This window comes from Urocitellus parryii, chromosome 9 (genome assembly GCF_045843805.1).
Source record: "Urocitellus parryii isolate mUroPar1 chromosome 9, mUroPar1.hap1, whole genome shotgun sequence".
Taxonomy (NCBI): Eukaryota; Metazoa; Chordata; class Mammalia; order Rodentia; family Sciuridae; genus Urocitellus; species Urocitellus parryii.
Window position 1 is genome coordinate 123,335,016 of NC_135539.1, and position 7,658 is coordinate 123,342,673.

The 7,658-nt window shown below is 36.8% G+C and overlaps 1 long non-coding RNA gene across 2 annotated transcripts in view; it reads left to right on the forward strand.

The window, feature by feature from the left end:
• LOC113184114 (uncharacterized) overlaps positions 1-7,183 on the forward strand; it is an 82,555-nt gene extending 75,372 nt beyond the window's left edge. The window contains exon 3 of one of the 2 annotated variants that reach the window (XR_013344311.1): positions 6,706-7,183. This is a non-coding gene — a long non-coding RNA (uncharacterized LOC113184114). Of the gene's footprint in view, positions 1-1,245; positions 2,558-6,705 lie in introns of those variants that run through there. The other variant, XR_013344310.1, reaches the window with a different exon arrangement.
• Positions 7,184-7,658: the final 475 nt, after the last annotated feature.

The following is a 7,658-nucleotide window of genomic DNA, read 5'->3' on the forward strand; positions in this document are numbered from 1 at the left end:
TAGGAGTAAAACCAAGATAATGAAAGCTACGGCAATGAGTAGATGATATGTTCATTATTCATCCCACACAAAACCTTGATCTCCAGGACTTTCACCTTTGCTTTCAGTCCTAAGCCCTCCTGTTAATTTGCTCGCCAATTCTGTCTCAATGACCTGTCTTCCAGCCTGCCCTCCTTTACTTAGCAGCCCGAGGACTCCTGCTATTAATGAAGAATATCTTTTCTTCCTTTCCAATCTTTTAACTTTCTATACCTACTAAAATTTCTAAAAGACAAGAAATCATTTTTCTAAGAATTTCTGTGCTTAGAGAGGAGAAATGGAAAAGCCTCGTGTCCCAGTGGGAGTTAGCTTCCCTTCCCAGACACATAGGCAGTTATCAACAGCTGTTTGAAGATAATGCGTCCATTTTCATATTAGAAAAAGAGAAGATTGGGGTCAAGTAGAAAGAATAAAGGGAAAACGGAACGGAAGCAATGTTTGTGCCACGCAGCCTTGGAAAAGATGAATAAGTCAAAAACACAAAGACCTTGAAGCTCAAATTGAGTTTATCTGTTTGTGTGTACTGGGGACGGAACCAGGTCAGAATGTCCTGCTGGGATTTATCTGTCCTGCAATGGAATTACCCTGGGTAAAACTAAAAGCATTTAATGCAGGATATGAGATGAAGCCCCTCAGGTTTGACCCTTAATTAAGCCAAACTAATTACATAAATAAAAGATTATCCAAAGCTATCCCTGTCAAAAGTATTCAAATTATTCTGTGCTTCTGGCTGCAATTAGACTGGGAAGTGGAAGCTAATAAGCCTTAGGAGAGTGACCCAAATCAGGTGACATTAAAGTTAAAAAAAAAAAAAAGGTGGCACTTCAGCATCACAGAGGGGAGTGGAGTAAATATGACAGTGTAGGGGACTTGAGCCTCTATAAGAGTGCACCGAGCCACACACCTTGACTTAATTTAAACTGAATACAAGCATGCAGATTTGGACAAGTGGGAGGCTAAAATAAAATCCAAAGCTTTTCAAAAGCTCACTAAAATTTTTGAACTAAAGACAACTTATTTATAGTAGTATCATATGCATGAAGGAATAAAACTGTTAAAACTACTCGAGAGGATTATTTTTTATTTAAGCACTTTAATTCAAAATGAGACCTATTTATTTGGATGAAAACTATTGTCTATTTGTTAAATATTATATTCCCATTAAATATATTTTTTATAATCAATCTCTTCTGTGCTTATTCATAGGTAATGCCTCGCACAGTCCCAGATAGCAAAGCCATGACCGTGGACAGGGCATAAATACGGCTCCTTTATGAAGTTTGTAGACTAGTAAGGAAGATGGGAAAGGAAGAGGAAGAGGAAGGGGAGAGAAAAAGGAAGAAGGAAAAGCAGTCATCCACAGAACTACAAATACACAACTATATAAATTGTAATACCAAGTAGGAAAAAGAATGGGGGTAGGGCTAAAACAGAGAAGAACTGAGTATAAATAAAGCATTAGGGGAGGCATCTAAGATGACAGCATTTAAAGACAAGAGCCAAGAATGAAAAATTATCCATGCAAAGAGTACAGAAGAGCTCTCTCCTGCCAAAAACAAAAAAACGAAGATCCCCAGCAGGGACAGGCCCTGAGGAAGAAAAGAGCTAGAAACATCCAAAGACCTAAGAGAAAACAAGTGAGACCCAAACATGGTGAGCTAGGAGGAGCAGGTGGAAGAGGAGGCTGTACAGGGCTGGGTCCTGAGGGTCTTATGAAGAGGGACAGCTGCTGAGATTGCGTAGGGAAGAAGGAGGTATGACAGCATCCGTGGGCAATGGGAGTTGTAGTGGATTAAATGCAGTAAGAATGTCAGGGGTCTCAATGGAGTTAGTAGGAGAGAAAAACATAGATACATCTTCTCTCTCAAACTCTGTTGTGAAGGGGGAGCTACAATGGAGGGATCCCTGGAAGAACTATGAAGACTTGGAATATTATGGGTTTCCTTTTCAAAGACAGGAAAGACCAAAGCAAGCTAGTGTTCTGGTAGGATGAAATGTTGGGAAGGGGGGAGGGGGAGAGAGCCAATGAGAAGCATGGATGCGGGTGTACAGCACAGATACAAGATTAGATGAAGTAAGAGGAGAAACACCACCAACCAGAGAAATGCATGTGGACACAGGTCAGGCTGGATTTGCTGATGGGAGCTTCAGAGAAACTGTTTTCTCCCACCTTTGTCTTCCCTTTACCTCCTGAGCTACTCCTTCATACACACTGACTCTTTTTCTTCTGATGCTTTCTAAATTTAATCCATGCACATCTCATATGCTTTAAAATCTCCCAAGAATTTAGTTATTTTCCTAAAATCAGTGTTTACAAAGATTTCACCGTCAATTCCATCGGTAGCCAAAAAATATCAAGAACCAGATTTATCACATATGGTTTTCCAGTATCTTTGGAGTGTATGATTAAAGTCTTGATACTTCCCTTTCCATCCATATTGCTTCTACTTTTCTTGTCAAAGTAACTCAAAACTTTTTCCAAATACTTCAAGTTATTTATTAGAAATGTCCCCAAAGCTTCACAGAATGTGTCTCCCTTCCAGAAATGTCTTTCACATATCCCCTCATTTAATTTCCATTGCTTAATTAAGGGAGAAATAATAGGAAATGTAGCATAAAGCATTTTACCATCTTGTGCAACTGAGTAAATAGATCATTTTCAAATACAGTAGCAAACATTATCTTAGCATAAAAGAGTTTTAAGTTTTCCAATCCAAATTCACTGAGTTATTTTAAGCTCTGTGATCATCAGTCAGTTGCCTGGTGTGAAGAACATATAACTTAGATAAAGCTAGAATGGCTGGAGCTATTACCACAAATCACCAGTTAGTAGGCTGCCTGGAGCAGTGATACAGGCTGAGAAGGTCTCTCCCCTTCCAAAAAAAAAAAAAAGAAGAAGTTGATGTAGGGTGAGAGCTAATAGTTTACTGTTGCTCACGCCATCTGTCATCCCATTGGGCCACACAAGTAGGAGTCAAGAAGAAATTCATCTTTTATACTGACATCCCACAATGTCATTTTTTTATTTAGGACATTGTTAAATTTCATTGAGATTAAATTTATACAGAAGCTTCTATGTAAAAGAAGTACTGAAGAAGTTTCAAATAAAGTCTCCAACATCTCCAAGAAAAGTATCTCAGCTTTGGAAGCATTTTTACCTTCTGTAGAATAAAAGCATCTCTAGCAGCATGAGTTTCAGGTTAGTGATCTTATTCATTCAAGGACTCCTGCCTTCATTGAGAAACATCTGCCCTCAAAATTATGCCTGAGTTCACCAAGTGCAGGTAGCAAGCTCACTTGATTAACTCAAAAAACTTTTTTCCAAATACTGAGCACATCTCATAGACTTTAAAATCTCCCAAGAATTCCATGTAAATATTTATTTTCCAGAAAGAGGACCATTTTTTTCCCCAGAAAAGAACCTTCTAGGAGGCTTTTCATACAATATAGATTGGAGACGGGAAGGGTACCCCTTCCTATGTCAAAAGAATTGTGAATCTGTAGATTAGGAAGTGATATGCATTTGCTTCTTGCACCTTTCAGTCTTTATGTGAAAATTCTAGTTTTATTTCCATAATAGATCCTGGATATCAGGACAAGTTCCGGAAGTCTCTTAAAGAAAAATGTAGTAGCTGCAACACCATGATAAAATGCATTCACTTGACAGAATAAGTGATTGAAATTGTCACCACTAAAGACATTGCCTCCCCCATACATGAGAGGCAATTTTAATTAAGACAGAATTTTTGTAACTATGTTATACATTGTGCAGGACTGAGTTTAGAGTCTTTCCCACTGGATTACAATGGAGAAATCCTAAAGCCCTGCCTCAGCGTGACTCTTTTAAAAGCGACTCTTTTTTCCCTGGAAAAATAGATCTTTAAAATCCTTAGATATTTTCCCAGGTGTATAAGGAGCAATTCTTTAAGGATATCAAAATTATTGTACATCTGCACAGTCTTCCAACTTCTGAAGCCAGTGTTCTCTTTTCTTGTTGTGTAGTCTGAAGCTCACAATTCATTAAAATTAAAAACAATCTTCTACATGTAAACCAAACCATGGGAGGGAGTTTTTTTCATGCTTCTCTGAGTATTATATCTGCTCTATTCAAAATCACTATGTTGACCAACACTGAAAAAAAAATCACTGTGTTAGAAATTGTTTTTAAACACAGTCTATATAGCATTCTCAAGTATGCGAATGATGTATAATCACTATATTAAATTAGGAAGGTTTTGTATATAAAATTGTGTTATCTAATTAATTTGGAAGCCACCCAAAGGATTATTGTTTTAAACTGGGGGGGGGGGGAACAACTACCTCCAAATATAAATTTTTGAAACTACCTTATAAAATGTAAGGGGTTTTAACTTAACATAGGCAAAGGCAGCTTAGAGATGGACTGGAAATAGGGTAGGAAAGGGTGCAGAAGAGAGAAATAGAAACACACGAGAAATGATCCAGAAACCTCATCGAATCAGCCTGGTAGGGGTTCGTCTATTTTATAGAGAATTAGCAGGCGAGGAGGAAGGATGTTGATGACTTTGATCAATGAGAACCCCGGGGAGGAGAGACTTTCACAGTGCATGTTTTAAAGAGACATTAAAAACAAAATGCTTAAAGAAGATAGGGAGGCAAAGGAGAGCCAGAACATTTTTATGTGATGGAAGCCATGATGGATCTCTGAGGTTTCATACTTCATCCAGAACTTCTTTCTGACCCATCAAACCAGATGACTTCACAGCATTTGAGCTTACTTCAATGAAGAAATTTTTTTTGATTCTGAAAGAATGAAATTATCCTTCAATATCATAATTAAATAAACGTTATTAAAAGGAAAGTCTTATAAAGGGTTTTAAAATGGATAATTTCTTTTCCTCAAGAGGTAGCCTTATATTATAGTCCAGATGGTAATGCTGACCCTTATTAACACAAATTAAAATGCACATATTACCTAAATGGTGCCACATAGCTTTATCCAAGAAAAACAATGAATATCAGCAGTCCAGTTATACATAGAAGTTTCTGCTTAATAAAAGAAAACTCATCAGAAGAGATTAATTTTATCCTCGTACGCCCAGCTCCGAATCAGCCATGTAATTGCTATGCAAATACAAAAAAAATACAATTTTGTATCAAATTATTGTTGGAGAAAACAAAATTAAATCATTACTCTGATTTCAATTGCTTTGGAGAATTATGTCACTGATATAACAAGACGGTCCAAAGCAGTTAAAAATCCTTGAAATGGAAGGAAAAAAACATGTTTGAGGTATTTCATTCACAAAGTCTAACAAATGAAAGAAGTTCTCTTTCCTTTAAAAATGTTTCAATTCATTTCTGTTGAGTAATAATCATGCTGAAAATTATTTCTTTTTTTTTTAAGAGAGAGAGAGACAGAGACACAGAGAGAGAGAGAGAGAGAGAGAGAGAGAGAGAGAGAGAGAGAATTTTTAATATTTATTTTTCAGTTTTCAGCAGACACAACATCTTTGTATGTGGTGCTGAGGTTCGAACCCGGGCTGCACGCATGCCAGGCGAGTGCGCTGCCGCTTGAGTGAAAATTATTTTTTATGCAATCAAAAGTGAGAATCCCTGTAGAGAAAAACATAAGAAGACAACTGCATAAATGGTAACATGAAATTCTGAGAAGTCAGACCAGATGCAATGGAAGCAAATATAATTCAAGTTAACATGGTACCATTGGTGAGTATATGAAATTGTGACCGACTACAAATGAATGACTGAAAAAAAAATCAACATGAGACACCCCTTATTTTGTAACAATGCTTCCATGGTTAATCTAATAATGGATGTAAATTTTAATCATTTTTTTTCCTATAATATAAATACACATTCAGAAAAAGATCAAAATCAAACTCTTGATTCCAATTCCACGATTTGTAGTACGACAAGATTCTACCTAGAAGGTTACGAAAGGTACTGGTTAAGAATGTGGACTCTGTAGGTAACCCCAGAACATTCTCACCTCCATCTCTTCTCACATGAATCTTACGAAAGTGATTGAGCTGCTTTGGACCTCAGCGTCTTCACTGTAACACAGGGGACAATATTCATAGTAATAGTAGTAGCAGTTAACAATAATTTTATATACAGATACTACAGTATCTTTCAACTACTCATTTGTTTTCTGAACTTAGTATGGAACCAAGTCCTCCTCTCTGGAGGACTAGAAACAGATCTTTACCCATATACTCAATATCCACTAGAGTCTCAGACATCACAATAACTAAAGCCATCAGATATTCTTAGCGGGTAACTGAGAATGCAAGTTCTAAAGAAACAACCCCACAAAGTAAACATTGTCATATTCACTTTTCAGATGAGAAAACTCAGGGTTACAAGTTTAACTCTTCCCATAATGATAATAATAATTTTTTTAAAAGCAATTGAATGGCAGATAGACTTCAAATCCTAGGCTGTAATACTAATACCACTCAGCAATACTAGCTCCTATGTTTTTGTTCTGCAGAAAAGATGCACAAGGGTGGCCACAGTTCCATAATCCAGCATAGTGGTTCACAAAGTGTGGGCTGGGAGATGCTGGGGGTCCTAAGGACCTTTTCAGGGAGTCCATGAAGTCAAAACCATTTTCATAATAATGCTAAGATGCCGCTTGCCTTTTTTTTATCCTCACCTTTTCAGGAGGTTTTCCCGAGGCTACATGACTTGTGACATTACAAGAACTGGAGTGCAAGAGAAGATATGAAGAACCCAGCTGTCGCATATTGAGTCAGACATTATAGGAACTTGAAACAAAATTAAAAGATGCCACTCTTCTAGCTTTTTTATTTCAGTTTTGGAAAGTATTTTCCATAAAATAGGTACCTATGCTAATATGCAATAGGTATTTTATTTTTAAATAAATGGTCAGTATGGATGCTCCTCAATTTATGATGGGGTTATGTTCCAATAAACCCATCATAAGCTGAAACTATTGTAAGTCACAAATGCATTGAATACATGTAATCTACCAAACATCCTAGCTTAAAGTATTGTTCATTTATCTTGCATGTCTGAAAGGGAGCTGAAGCTTACTGCCACTGTATTACTTTTGTATCACTGTAAGACTGAAAGATTTTAAATCAAGGACTATCTGTATTTTATTTTGGTTGTTGTTGTTGTTGTTTTGGGGTCTTGTTGTTGTTGTTGTTGGTTTGGTTTGGTCCTGGGTTTGGGTTTTTTGTTGTTGGGGATTGAACCCCATAGCCTCATGCATGCTAAGCAGGTATTCTACCACTGAGTCATCTCCTGAGCCCCTTTATCTATTTTAAATTTTTCTCAATTTCAACTTCAAATATATTAAATTTATCTAGACATAATACACATAAGCAAATGCTCTTTGAGGGGGAGGGGGGAGAGGATCAATAATGTATGATTCTAAAGGGATCCTAAGAACAACAGGTACAAGAACAGTGAAGAATATTTATAATATTTATGTCACTGTCAATAGAAGATCATTGCTAAGAAAAAAAGATTATATGAGAAGTGTTTTCCATTAAGCATCCAATTTAGATGGGCAGCTATCTGGGCACTCTGAAATCAAATGTTATTTCTACTGCATCTACCCAAACTGAAGACATTTTTCCATGATGAAA